Below are 14,748 nucleotides of genomic sequence, written 5' to 3'. Positions count from 1 at the left end.
TTTGGAGTTGTGCAGAATAGGTCTCTAATATTTGCTCCTTTTCCAGCCCAGAATTCCAGCTGCCAGCATTCTCCCTCCTTATGTAAACCTTGTAAAATAAGAGAGAATAGGCATAAGTATTGTGACATAATGTGTAATAACAGCCCATAATGCAATAAATATCGATATAAAAGCATGATGCAAAATGGACGTATCAACTCCCCCAAGCTTAGACCTCGCTTGTCCTCAAGCGGAAGCCGATAACGATAAATATGTCCACATGTTTAGAGGTAGAGGTGTCGATAAAATAAAATACGGACATGGGGGCATCATGATTATTCTCATAACAGCAACATATATGGATATTGTCATATGATTTCTTATGCTCAAGTAATAATCTATTCACAATGCAAAAGTATGAATCAGAAACTTTATTGAGAACCAACAAACTATAATCTCAGTCATTGAAGCAATTGCAATTTATCATAACATCAGAAAGAGTCTATGTCAGAGCTTTCTAGCAAGTCCACATACTCAACTATCATTTAGTCTTTCATAATTGCTAACACTCACGCAATACTTGTGGTTACAGAGTTTTAATCGGACACAGAGAAAGATAGGGGCTTTTAGTTTCGCCTCCCAACCTTTTACCTCAAGGGTAATGTCAACAATAATGGTTCATGCTAACCCACATCCAATTAGATATATCTATCAGGATCTTTCCAACACCCTGTGCTTGCCAAAGGATAAAATATAAAAAGGGAAGGTGAAGATCACCATGACTCTTGCATAAGGTAGAAGATAATAGTAAAAGATAGGCCCTTCGCAGAGGGAAGCAGAGGTTGCCATGCGCTTTTAGGGTTGGATGCACAAAATCTTAATGCGAAAGAACGTCACTTTATATTGCCACTTGTGATATGAACCTTTATTATGCAGTCTGTCGCTTTTATTTCTTCCACATCACAAGATCGTATAAAGCTTATTTCCTCCACACCAATCAATCATACATATTTAGAGAGCAATTTTTATTGCTTGCACCGATGACAACTTACTTGAAGGATCTTACTCAATCCATAGGTAGATATGGTGGACTCTCATGGCAAAACTGGTTTAAGGGTATTTGGAAGCACAAGTAGTATCTCTACTTGGTGCAAAGAATTTGGCTAGCATGAGGGGGAAAGGCAAGCTCAACATGTTGGATGATCCATGACAATATACTTTATCTCAGATATAAGAAAACATAACCCATTACGTTGTCTTCCTTGTCCAACGTCAACTCTTTAGCATGTCATATTTTAATGAGTGCTCCCAATCTTAAAAGATGTCCAAGATAGTATATTTATATGTGAAACCTCTCTTTCCTTATTACTTCCTATTAATTGCAACGATGACCAAAGCTATGTTTTCCAACTCCCAATAATTTTTAATCATCATACTCTTTCTATGTGAAGTCATTACTCTCCATAAGATCAATATGATCTCTTTGTTTCTTTTTATTCTATTCTCTTTTCTTTTATCCACTCAAGATCATGGCAAAATAATCAAGCCCTTGACTCAACACTAATCTTTATTATATATAGCTCACGGACTTGATTACAAAGAAGGAATCATAAAGCAAAACTCAAAACTAGATCATGCCATGAACTTTATTCTACTAGATCAAGATACTACTAATTAGGATCGAACTAAGAAAAACGGTAAAGAAAGGAGTGTGATGGTGATACGATACCGGGGCACCTCCCCCAAGCTTGGCAGTTGCCAAGGGGAGTGCCCATACCCATGTGATTATATCTCCTTTGCTGGTGAAGAAGGTGGAGGTGATGATGGATAGTCGCACATCGAGCGTAAGAGGTCCTCCAGCTTGCGGATAATGCCCTTGAGTGCAATGATATGCTCCTTCAACAGAATATTTTCACGTGTGAGATACTTGTTCTGTATATGAGCTAACTCAATCATCTTGAAAGCTTCGATCTCAGTTGGGGTAAGAAGATTATGATCAAGTTGAAGGATGTTTTTTGCTGCCGGAGCTTGATCCTCCGTGGCCTTCTTGATCCCTTCATCCTTGTTGATCTCCATGGGTTCTTCCCTCTTTAGCTCTATCTTCATTAGCCAAGCATCACTGTCACCATTGTTGGAGGAGGGGGACGACATAATGCCTGGCCTTAACAATCCTGACAGGAAGCAACTCGAAACAAGAACAGAGGATATTTGCGTGATACAAGAGTCAAAACCTTCGGGAGATTATATAATGAATTTTTACCGACCAAAATACGTATCGTGCAAGAAAACGGAGTCCGAAGAGCACACGAGGTGCCCACGAGGTAGGGGGCGCGCCCAGTAGGGTAGGGCGCGCCCTCCACCCTCGTGGAGGCCTCGTGTCCTTCCCGGACTGCTTCTTATTTTTCTATTTTTCTAAATATTCCAAAACGGAGAAATATTGCCTTTAGAACTGTTTTGGAGTCGGTTTACTTACCGTACCACATACCTATTCCTTTTCGGAGTCTGAAACGTTCCGGAAAGTGTCCCTTATGTATTCCTCCGGGGTTACGGTTTCGATAACATTGGTTTCAACATTTATAGGATTACCTGAGATATAATGTTTGACTCTTTGACCGTTCACCACCTTCGGATTTGTGCCTTCGAAGTTGTTAATTTTTATGGCACCGGAACGATAGACCTCCTCGATAACGTAAGGACCTTCCCATTTAGAGAGAAGTTTTCCTGCAAAAAATCTTAAACGAGAGTTGTATAGCAATACATAATCATCTACATTAAACTCACGCTTTTGTATCCTTTTGTCATGCCATCTTTTAACTTTTTCTTTAAATAACTTGGCATTTTCATAAGCTTGGGTTCTCCATTCATCAAGTGAGCTAATGTCAAATAACCTCTTCTCACCGGCAAGTTTGAAATCATAACTGAGCTCTTTAATAGCCCAATATGCCTTATGTTCTAGTTTGAGAGGTAAGTGACATGCTTTTCCATAAACCATTTTATACGGAGACATACCCATAGGAATTTTATATGCAGTTCTATAGGCCCATAATGCATCATCAAGTTTCTTGGACCAATTCTTTCTAGATCTATTAACAGTCTTTTGTAAAATTAATTTGAGCACTCTATTACTCAATTCTACTTGACCACTAGACTGCGGGTGATAAGGAGATGCAATTCTATGGTTAACATCATATTTAGCAAGCATTTTACGAAAAGCACCATGAATAAAGTGTGAACCACCATCAGTCATTAAATATCTAGGGACTCCAAACCTCGGAAAAATAACTTCTTTAAGCATTTTAATAGAAGTGTTATGATCAGCACTACTAGTTGGAATAGCTTCTACCCACTTAGTAACGTAATCAACAGCAACTAAAATATGTGTATATCCATTAGAGGAAGGAAAAGGTCCCATATAATCAAAGTCCCAAACATCAAATGGTTCAATAACAAGTGAATAGTTCATAGGCATTTCTTGACGTCTACTAATATTACCAATTCTTTGACACTCATCACAAGACAGGACAAACTTACGGGCATCCTTGAAGAGAGTAGGCCAATAAAAACCGGATTGCAATACCTTATGTGCAGTTCTGTCTGCTGCGTGGTGTCCTCCATATGCCTCGGAGTGACACTTGCATAGGATCTGTTCCTGTTCATGCTCAGGTACACAACGTCTAATAACACCATCTAGTCCTTCTTTATAAAGATGTGGGTCATCCCAAAAGTAATGTCTCAAATCGTAGAAGAACTTTTTCTTTTGCTGGTATGTAAAACTAGGTGGTATAAATTTAGCAACGATGTAATTAGCATAATCAGCATACCATGGAGCAGTACGAGAAGCATTTATGACATTTAATTGCTCATCAGGAAAGCCATCATCAATAGGTAGTGGGTCCTCAAGAACATTTTCTAACCTAGACAAGTTGTCTGCCACGGGGTTCTCAGCTCCCTTTCTATTGACAATATGCAAATCAAATTCTTGCAGCAAGAGAACCCATCTAATAAGTCTCGGTTTAGCATCTTTCTTTTCCATAAGATATTTAATAGCAGCATGATCAGTGTGAATAGTTACTTTGGAATCAACAATATAAGGTCTGAACTTATCACATGCAAATACAACTGCTAAGAATTCTTTTTCAATAGTAGCATAGTTTCTTTGAGCATTGTCTAGAGTTTTACTAGCATATTGAATAACATTTAATTTCTTATCAACTCTTTGCCCTAGAACAGCACCTACAGCATAATCACTAGCATCACACATAATCTCAAAGGGCAAATTCCAATCAGGTGGCTGAACAATAGGTGCAGAGATCAATGCTTTCGTAAGTATTTCAAATGCTTCTACACAATCATCATCAAAAACAAATGGTATATCTTTTTGTAATAAATTAGTCAGAGGACGAGATATTTTTGAGAAGTCCTTGATGAACCTCCTATAAAATCCGGCGTGACCAAGGAAACTTCTTATACCTTTGATGTCCTTGGGACATGGCATCTTTTCAATAGCATCAACCTTGGCTTTATCAACTTCAATACCTCTTTCAGAAACTTTATGCCCCAAGACAATACCTTCATTAACCATAAAGTGGAACTTTTCCCAATTCAAGACAAGATTAGTTTCTTCACATCTCTGCAAAACTCGATCAAGGTTGCTCAAGCAATCATCAAAAGAGGATCCATAGACGGAGAAATCTTCCATGAAAACCTCACAAATCTTTTTAGAAAAGTCAGAGAATATAGCCATTATGAATCTTTGAAAGGTAGCAGGTGCATTACATAAACCAAAAGGCATACGTCTATAAGCAAAAGTACCGAAAGGGCAAGTAAAAGTAGTCTTTGATTGATCATTGGCTGACACAGGTATTTGAGAGAAACCAGAATAACCATCCAGAAAGCAAAAATGTGTATGTTTGGATAATCTTTCTAGCATTTGATCGATAAAAGGTAAGGGGTAATGATCTTTTTAGTAGCCTTATTTAATTTGTGGAAATCAATTACCATCCTATAACCTGTAATAATTCTTTCCGGAATCAATTCATCTTTATCATTAGGAACGACAGTAATACCTCCCTTCTTAGGGACATAATGGACAGGACTTACCCACTGACTATCAGAAACGGGATAAATTATACCTGCCTCAAGGAGCTTTAGAGTTTCCTTTCTTACCACTTCCTTCATCTTAGGATTCAGCCGTCGTTGATGATCACGAACTAGTTTGGCATCTTCTTCCAAATTTATTTTATGTTGACATAGAGTGGGACTAATGCCCTTAAGATCATCAAGAGTATACCCAATGGCAGCACGGTGCTTCTTCAGAGTTTTCAATAATCTCTCTTCTTCATGCTCTGAAAGGTTAGTAGTAATAATAACATGATATATCTTCTTTTCATCAAGATAAGCATATTTAAGAGTATCATGCAACGGTTTAAGCTCAAACACGGGATCACCCTTGGGTGGAGGAGGATCCCCTAAGATTTCAACAGGCAAATTGTGTTTCGGGATGGGTTCCTGTTTAAAGAATACTTCATCTATTTCCCTTCTTTCATTCATAAACATATCATTTTCATGGTCTAGCAAATATTGTTCTAAAGGATCACTAGGAGGTACGGCAATAGAAGCAAGACCAATAATTTCATCCTTACTAGGCAATTCTTCTTCATGGTGTTGTTTACTAAATTTAGAGAAATTAAACTCATGAGACATATGACCCAAGCCTATAGTAACAACATCCTTTTCGCAGTCTATCCTAGCATTGGCGGTGTTCAAGAAGGGTCTACCAAAAATAATGGGACAAAAGCTATCTTGTGGGGAACCAAGAACAAGAAAATCACCTGGGTATTTAGTTTTCCCACCCAAGACTTCAACATCTCTTACAATCCCCATTGGTGAAATAGTATCTCTATTGGCAAGTTTGATGGTAACATCAATATCTTCTATCTCAGCAGGTGCAATATCATGCATAATTTCTTTGTATAAGTCATAAGGTATTGCACTAACACTAGCACCCATATCACATAAGCCATGATAACAATGATCTCCTATTTTAACAGAAATAACAGGCATGCCTACCGCAGGTCTATGTTTATCTTTAGCACAAGGTTTGGCAATTCTAGCAGTTTCACCGCAGAAATAAATAACATGCCCATCAATATTATCAGCCAAGAGATCTTTAACAATAGCAATATTAGGTTCAACTTTAACTTGCTCAGAAGGTGTATAAGTTCTAATATTGCTTTTACGAACCACAGTTGAAGCTTTAGCATGATCCTTTATCCTAACGGGGAAAGGTGGTTTCTCAACATAAGAAGTAGGAACAACAGGATCATTATAAGTGATAGTCTTTTCTTCAACTTTAGTAGGTGCAGCTACTTTTACTTCTATGGGAGGATGATATTTAAACCACTTCTCCTTGGGGAGATCAACATAAGTAGCAAAAGATTCACAAAAAGAAGCTACGATCTCAGAGTCAAGTCCATATTTAGTGCTAAATTTACGGAAAACATCGGTATCCATAAAAGACTTAACATAATCAAACTTAGGGGTCATACCTGACTCCTTACCTTCGTCGAGATCCCAATCTTCAGAGTTGCGTTTAATTCTATCCAATAAATTCCATTTAAATTCAATAGTCTTCATCATAAAAGAGCCAGCACAAGAAGTATCGAGCATGGTGCGATTGTTATCAGAAAGCTGAGCATAAAAACTTTGAAGAATTATTTATCTTGAGAGCTCATGATTGGGGCATGAATATAACATTGATTTAAGCCTCCCCCAAGCTTGAGCGATGCTTTCTTGTTCGCGTGGCCAAAAATTATATATATAATTACGATCACGATGAACAAGATGCATAGGATAAAACTTCTGATGAAATTCCAATTTCAATCGTTTGTAGTTCCATGACCTCGTATCATCACATAGCCTATACCATGTCGATGTATCTCCCTCCAAAGATAAGGGGAAGACCTTCTTCTTAACAACATCATCGGGTATACCTGCAAGCTTAAATAATCCACAAACTTCATCCACATAGATTAGGTGCTCATCAGGATGCTTTGTTCCATCTCCTGCAAAAGGATTAGCTAGCAGTTTTTCTAACATACCCGAAGGAACTTCAAAGGGAACATTTTAATTTTCAGTAGGTTGAGGAGAAACTCTTTGCTCTACTGGTCGGGGTGAGGATACCCCGAACAAGCCCCTCAGAGGATTACTTTCCATAGTAACAACTGACAGTAAATTTCAGCACACTATATAAATTTTTCCTTACCAAATTCCACCTACCAAAGGCGCTTCACTCCCCGGCAACGTCGCCAGAAAAGAGTCTTGATGACCCACAAGTAGAGGGGATCTATCGTAGTCCTTTCGATAAGTAAGAGTGTCGAACCCAACAAGGAGCAGAAGGAAACGATAAGCGGTTGTCAGCAAGGTATTCTCTGCAAGCACTGAAATAATAGGTAACAGATAGTTTTGTGATAGGATAATTGGTAACGAGCAACAAGTAACAAAAGTAAATAAAGTGCAGCAAGGTGGCCCAATCCTTTTTGTAGCAAAGGACAAGCCTGGACAAACTCTCATATAAGGAAAAGCGCTCCCAAGGACACATGGGAATTATCGTCAAGCTAGTTTTCATCACGCTCATATGATTCGCGTTCGGTACTTTGATAATTTGATATGTGGGTGGACCGGTGCTTGGGTGATGTTCTTACTTGAACAAGCATCCCACTTACGATTAACCTCTATTGCAATCATCCGCCACTACAACAAAAGTATTAAGGTAAACCTAACCATAGCATGAAACATATGGATCCAAATCAGCCCCTTACGAAGCAACGCATAAACTAGGGTTTAAGCTTCTGTCACTCTAGCAACCCATCATCTACTTATTACTTCCCAATGCCTTCCTCTAGGCCCAAATAATGGTGAAGTGTTATGTAGTCGACGTTCACATAACACCACTAGAGGCTAGACAACATACATCTCATCAAAATATCGAACGAATACCAAATTCACATGACTACTAATAGCAAGACTTCTCCCATGTCCTCAGGAACAAACGTAACTACTCACAAAGCATATTCATGTTCATAATCAGAGGGGTATTAATATGCATATAGGATCTTAACATATAATCTTCCACCAAATAAACCAACTAGCATCAACTACAAGGAGTAATCAACACTACTAGCAACCTACTAGTACCAATCCCGGACTTGGAGACAAGAATTGGATACAAGAGATGAACAAGGGTTTTGAGAGGAGATGGTGCTGGTGAAGATGTTGATGGAGATTGGCCTCTCCCGATGAGAGGAGCGTTGGTGATGACGATGGCGATGATTCCCCCCTCCCGGAGGGAAGTGTCCCCGACAGAACAGCTCTGCCGGAGCCCTAGATTGGTTCCGCCAAGGTTCTGCCTCGTGGCGGCAGAGTCTCGTCCCGAAAGGTTGCTTATGATTTTTCTTCGGACGAAAGACTTCATATAGCAGAAGATGGCCATCGGAGGGCCAACAGGGGGCCCACGAGGCAGGGGCGTGCCCCCACCCTCGTGGCCAGGTGGGGCCCCCTCTGACGTACTTCTTCCGCTCAATATTTTTTATTATTTCCAAAAATAACTTTCGTGGAGTTTCAGGACTTTTGGAGTTGTGCAGAATAGGTCTCTAATATTTGCTCCTTTTCCAGCCCAGAATTCCAGCTGCCAGCATTCTCCCTCCTTATGTAAACCTTGTAAAATAAGAGAGAACAGGCATAAGTATTGTGACATAATGTGTAATAATAGCCCATAATGCAATAAGTATCGATATAAAAGCATGATGCAAAATGGACGTATCAGGCGGCTGCCCGGCGCGCGCTACGTCTAGACTCACGTGCCGCCCGCCGCCGAGATCTTGCTGGCGCCGGAGGAAGGCGAGCGCGTCATCTTCCGCTCGCACTTCCTCCGCGGCTTCGGCCTGCCGGCGAGCGGCTTCCTCCGCTCGTTCCTCACCTTCTACTGACTCCAGCCGCACCACCTCACACCGAACACAGTGGTGTAGCTGTCGGCCTTCGTCACCCTCTGCGAGGGCTATCTCGGCATTCTCCCCACCCTCGAGCTCTGGGGGGCCTTCTTCTACACGAAGCTCGGCACCGCCGTCAAGGAGGAGGCAGCTCAGTGCAGAGCTTTCATTGCCGTGCGACGTCTGGGTGCCAAAAACGCCTTCCCAGCCATCAAGCTGATCCAGTCGGTCAAGCTGTGGCAGAAGTCGTACTTCTACATGAAGAACGTCAACCCGAAGATTGACTTCATCAACCAGCCGGCTTACGTAGCCGGCTCGCCTGCCGAGCCTTGAACCAATTGGGGCTTCAAGCCGAAGCCGCTATCGGCCGACGCCTCCGCCGCCATCGCCCTCCTCAAGGTGATGACGGAGTCGGAGGGCCTCAAGGCGTCTGACTTACTGGTCGCCTTCGTGGTGCGCCGAGTCCTCCCGCTTCAAGGCTGGCCTCACATCATAAGCCAGATGAGTGGGCATCGCGACCCTTGCCGGATCTGCACCAAGGAGATGCCGGCTGCAGAGGTGGCCCATCTGGTGAATGAGATCACCGACCTCAAGCTCGACGAGGAGGGGTGGTGGTTCAGCAAGCGGCCGTATTCCCGCGCAGACCCGCCGCCTATGGTAAGTCCTTAACTCTTTTCTTCTTGCCGGGCTCTCTCTTGTCGGGTTCTCTCTTGTCGGGTTCTCTCTCGTCGACTGACCGTCTTGACCATGATGTAGGTCCTCCCCTCCCAGCTGGAAGCCAACTTTGACTTCATGCCGGACCTGGAAGTAAGCGACGTGGCGGACCCCAACTTGGGGGCGGCCGCCCTAGAAGACGACGCCACAGGCGGCGGTGGTGGAGCAGGCGGCTCCGAAGGAGGAGTCGGCATTGAGGCTTGGTCGGACAACGACGAGGAAGAGGAGGAGGAGCCGCGCCGCCCGCCGCCTGCTGGCAGGACGGGTCTGAGTTCTTTGACCGCGCCGACCGCACCAGTCGGGGGGCCAAAGCGCCGAGGTGTGCTGCTATTCGACAGCCACCCCAAGAAGCCCAAGCACTCAGCTGCCACGACCAAGCGACGTGAAGCCGCCGCGAAGGCGGCCAAGTTTTAGAAGGCTCCCAAGTAGCGTCCGATGGTGTCGGCGTAAGTCTTCAACCTCTCTCGTGTCTTCTTTTATTCTTTTGTCTTGATGACTCTTTCTGAATCTTCTTTTTACTTTTGAGCAGAGCTCCGCTCTCTCTTGAGCGGTCAACCTCAGCCTCCGTCGTTAGGGCGGTGGAGGGCTCCACCAACAACCACCGCATAGACCCGGCCGCCGATCTCTAGGAGGCGCAGGAGAGGAACGCACGGGGGGTGCGGGAGGAGAAAACAGCCACCGCCAAGAAGGCGGAGGCCGACAAGGCGGCCGCAGCCAAGGCTAACTAGCTAAGATCTCGCGGACGAACTCGACGAACTCACAATCACAAAAGACACGAGATTTATACTGGTTCGGGCCACCGTTGTGGTGTAATACCCTACTCCAGTGTGGTGGTGGGTTTGCCTCTTGGGCTGATGACGAACAGTACAAGGGGAAGAACAGCCTCCTGAGGTTGAGGTGTTCTTGTGCTTGGCGAACTTGTGTGTGTGGATTTGCTCAGCTCGGGCTTGCTTGTGAGCGCTCTACCCGATGCCTTCTACGGTGGTGGCTAGTTCTAGTTATATAGGCCCTGGTCCTCTCCCCAAATATTGAGCGGGAAGGGAGCCAACAACAGCCAATTTGAAAGGGGACAGCTAGTACAGCTTATCCTGACAAAAGCAGTCTTCGCCTGCAAAAGGCTCTGGTGGTGACACCGCCTTGGGCTCCATGGTGACCTCCGTCTTGCCGTCTTTCTGGTCTTGGTCTCATTGCACTGATAATGAAACCTTTGCTTGATGCCTCGGTACCCTGCGCCTGCGCTTGCCTCCTTAGCACCAAAGGGGAAACAAGGACACTGCGCGCGCTGGCGCCCGCCTGGCGCCAGCCTGGTCTCGATCATCATGGCTCATGTCACGAGAACCTCGCGAGGTTTGCGTTGCCTTGATCTCTCCGCCCCTCGTGAGCCCGCCTGGTTAGGCCGCTCCTGAGGAGGTCTTGTGTCGTCCGCCTCGCGAGGGTCTTGAATGCCTTGTTGATGAAGATGGGCCGTACAGGCTTGCTAGCACAGCCACGCCGTGGGCCGCAGGCAGGCAAGTCTGGGGACCCCCGTTCCCAGAACGCCAACAGTAGCCCCCGGGCCCAAGCGCGCTCGGGCTTGGCTTCAAGGCGAAGCCAAAGGTCAAGTGTGGAGCGCCGCGGGCCCCAAAAGCCTGCGGCCTTGGTCGACGCGTGGCGGTTGATTGGACGTGGGCGTCTCCACTTCCCCACGCTGCCTCGGCAACTGCCCGCCTTGACAAGAGGCTGGCACAAACAGTGCTTGCCTTCATTGCTTCCCTTCGCCTTGCTCAGATCCCCTTTCTTGCGCCCTGCTTCCGAAATCCTCAAATTTGCTTCCATCCTCCACCGCATCAGCGTCCGTTGGTGCCGCGTAAGGTCAAGGCCTCCTCGTCGCCAGCTTGGTACGAGCCAGCTCTCGACGTACCCAACGACTCGGAGAAGAGCCTCGCCACCACGCGCTTGCTGACGGCGGGGGAGAGCAACGAAAGGGGGAAGACGGAGCTCCGGGCTGCCTCCGATGTGCCGGAGCCTGAGGGGAGCATGTTCTTCCCCTTCTTCATGAGCAGCATCACCGCCGGGATGGTTCCCCCCTTCTCTGACTTCTTCTATGAGGTCCTCGGCCACTACAGGCTGCAGATGCTGCATCTTCATCCCAACTCCATCCTTCTCCTGTCCATCTTCGCCTACTATTGCGAGGCGTATCTAGGCGTGATGCCGTCCGTGGCACTGCTGTGCCACTTCTTCTTCCTCCGTACCACCGAGGGTCATATCTACGGGTGCGCCAATTTCATCGCGGCCGGCAAGGCCAACTCGATTTCGAACACCGGGAAGAAAGCCGACAACCTCCAGGCCCAATGGGTCATGATGGGCGCCAAGTGCGTCCAGCCGCGCTTGGCACTGCCGATGGAGGCGCCCCAGTCTGACAAGGGGTGGTCTCGTGCAGAGTTCTCTGACGAGCGGGCATCGTCGGTGTTGGAGCAGATGAAGACTGACTTGAAGACGGGCAACGCGAAGGCGGCCAAAGTGACGGGGGCCATGCTCCTGAGGGAATTCTTGACACTGCGCATCGCTCCACTTCAGGCGCGTGCGCGCCCTTTGTGGAGGCTCGAAGATGAAGAAGACAAGGTTCGCCTGAGGCCGGAGGTCCTACCTGACGATGAGCTGACTGCTGTCCTGCGCCTCTTGGTTGGGGACAACCAGGAGTACCCTCCGAGCGCCTTCGTTCCTTTGTTCCACCGCAAGGACTGGGAGCAAATCATGGCCTCCAGGCCGAACTTTGACGCGCGCGGGCTGGTACCACCGGTGCTTACTGGGGCCCCTGCAGCGCCGAGGCTGGTGGAGCTGTCTTCTGATGAGTCCCACGAGGAGGAAGAAGGGGAGGAGGACTCGGAGAAGACTCCCGAGGAGATGGGAGAAACCTCCCCGTTGAGCAAGGTTGACATCCTCCGTGCCCTTCCTGACGACGCCGAAGTCGACGCCCGCCAGGAGGAGGGAGAGTCGCCCGCTATCCCGACGAGGGGCAGGTCGTCGCTGGTTTCTCGAGGTGCTGCCTCCGCCTTGACGCCACCTGGAGCCGGCTCCGGCCCTTCTGTTGCGCCGTCTTCTGCTTCCGGAGCCCGTGTGCCCACTCCTCAGGCTCCGATGCTTTCGGGTTTTAGGCTCCCCAAGCGGAGGGTGGACTACGTCGCGGTGGATCAGTAAGTGCTTCGAGCTTGGTCTTGTTCCTGCTTGTACTTGCTATTTTCTGACGTTCACCCTTGGTTGATCAGGCCGATGCCTTCGATGAAGAAAAGGAAGGAGGATGCAGCGGCCGTGCCCCCCTCTGCAGAGAAAGGAGGTGACAGCACTCGCACCTCCCCAGCCCGGTCGCCCTCGCGAGGTCAAGAGGAGCATCGTCGGGAGGAGTCAGCCCCCGCGGCCCCGCTGGCTCCGGAAGTGCCGGTGCCTGGCTCGGCTGATGAGGTCCCAAAGGCTCATGGGCCCTTGATCTCTCAGGCTCTGGTAACGATGTCGCCTCCTCCTCCTACTGCGCCTCTGGCCCCAAGTTCTTCTGCTTCCTCCGCCGCCCTGGAGCATGTCCTTTCGGAGATGGCCCAGCTGCGGGAAGATCTCCTAGGTGCGGACCCGCGCCTGGTGGCCGGGCGCCTGAGCTGGCCTCTGGCTGGCTTCACTCTGACTCGGCGGTTCAAGCGTCACTGAGCCAGTCCGCGGCGGCCTCTGAGAAGGAGAAGCAGGCCACCGCCAAAGCTGCGGTCGACCGTGAGGCGGCACTGAAGGACGCCGAGGCCGCCCGCAGCCGTTGAAGAGCCTGCGTGACCAGATTGCAAGGGAAGTACGTGGCCGCCAGGCGAAGGAGGAGGACATGAGGGCTCGGGAGGACGCCATCAAGGGCCGCGACGCCGAACTGGGAGAGCTAGCGAAGGCGCAGGCGCGGAGCGCAGCCGGCTGGAGGAGTTGGAGCGGAAGGCAAAGGCGAAGGAGGCCGATCTTGACGCCAAGGCAAAGGTCCTGGCTGAAGACCGCGTGGCCTTCACGCTTCTTGAGGAGAGGTCCAGCGTGGCGCTGAACTCACTGTACGAAAAGGGGTTGGAGAAGCCACTGACCACCGACGAGGATGGCCCTGCTCAGCTGCTTCCCCACTTGGTGAAGGAGCTTGAAGAAGTCGTAGAGGGCATCGGTCCCATGGCTGAGGCTGAGGCTCATGTCCTTTCTTCAGCTGCACTGACGCGTGTCTTCAGCCATCTGTACCTTCGCGACCCCAATGCTCGTCTTGATGAGCTGCTGGAGCCTGTGGCTGATGAACATTGCAAGGCTGCCACCGCAGCTGTGAAAGGCCAAGTGGAGGCCCTGCTAAAGAAGTTCCGCGGCTTCATCCTCACGCCCTCGACCGATGATGCTACCGATCCTGCGGCTCCATCTGGCAGTGCAGGTGAAGGCGACGCTGCCAAGGGAGGAGCACCTTCTGCGGGTGATGGCGGTGTCCAGGGGTGACTTGCTTGCGGCTGCTTCCCTGTTTTATCCCTGCAACATGTATCATGCCTCGCGGAGGCGTTTAAACTCGTGCTTGACATTTGGGAGAACGAAATGGCTTGTAATATTTGCTTTCAGATTTTGCGATTTTCTTCCTATTTGCTTTGCGTTCTGCGTTGGTAGAGCCCGGCCCCGCGCATACCTCAACCGCCGTTGGGACGACCGAAGACCAGGATGGACCAAGGAGTGAGGGGCTACGTGACCAGTTAGGCTCCTGAGTCGCGATGCTCAGGAGTCCCCCTTGACGCGCAAACATCTTATAGGAAGAATAGGCGAGGATAGGTTAATGTTCTACGTCGGCAGAGCCCGTCCCCGCGCATACCTCAACCGCCGTTGGGCCGACCGGAGACCAGGACGGACCAAGGAGTGAGGGGCTACGTGACCAGTTAGGCTCCTGAGTCGCGATGCTCAGGAGTCCCCCTTGATGCGCAAACATCACCATACCTGCCCTCGCCGAGGCTCGGCTCCGGAGGGGCGTGCGACAACCAAGTCCGGGAGACCCGGTTGGGTGGCGTACGCTTGGGCATGACCCGAGCGCAGCCCTCGTGCCCAGCCCCCTCGC

This window comes from Aegilops tauschii, chromosome 3 (genome assembly GCF_002575655.3).
Source record: "Aegilops tauschii subsp. strangulata cultivar AL8/78 chromosome 3, Aet v6.0, whole genome shotgun sequence".
In the NCBI taxonomy this organism is placed as follows: domain Eukaryota; kingdom Viridiplantae; phylum Streptophyta; class Magnoliopsida; order Poales; family Poaceae; genus Aegilops; species Aegilops tauschii.
Note: the sequence above shows the minus strand (reverse complement) of the source record.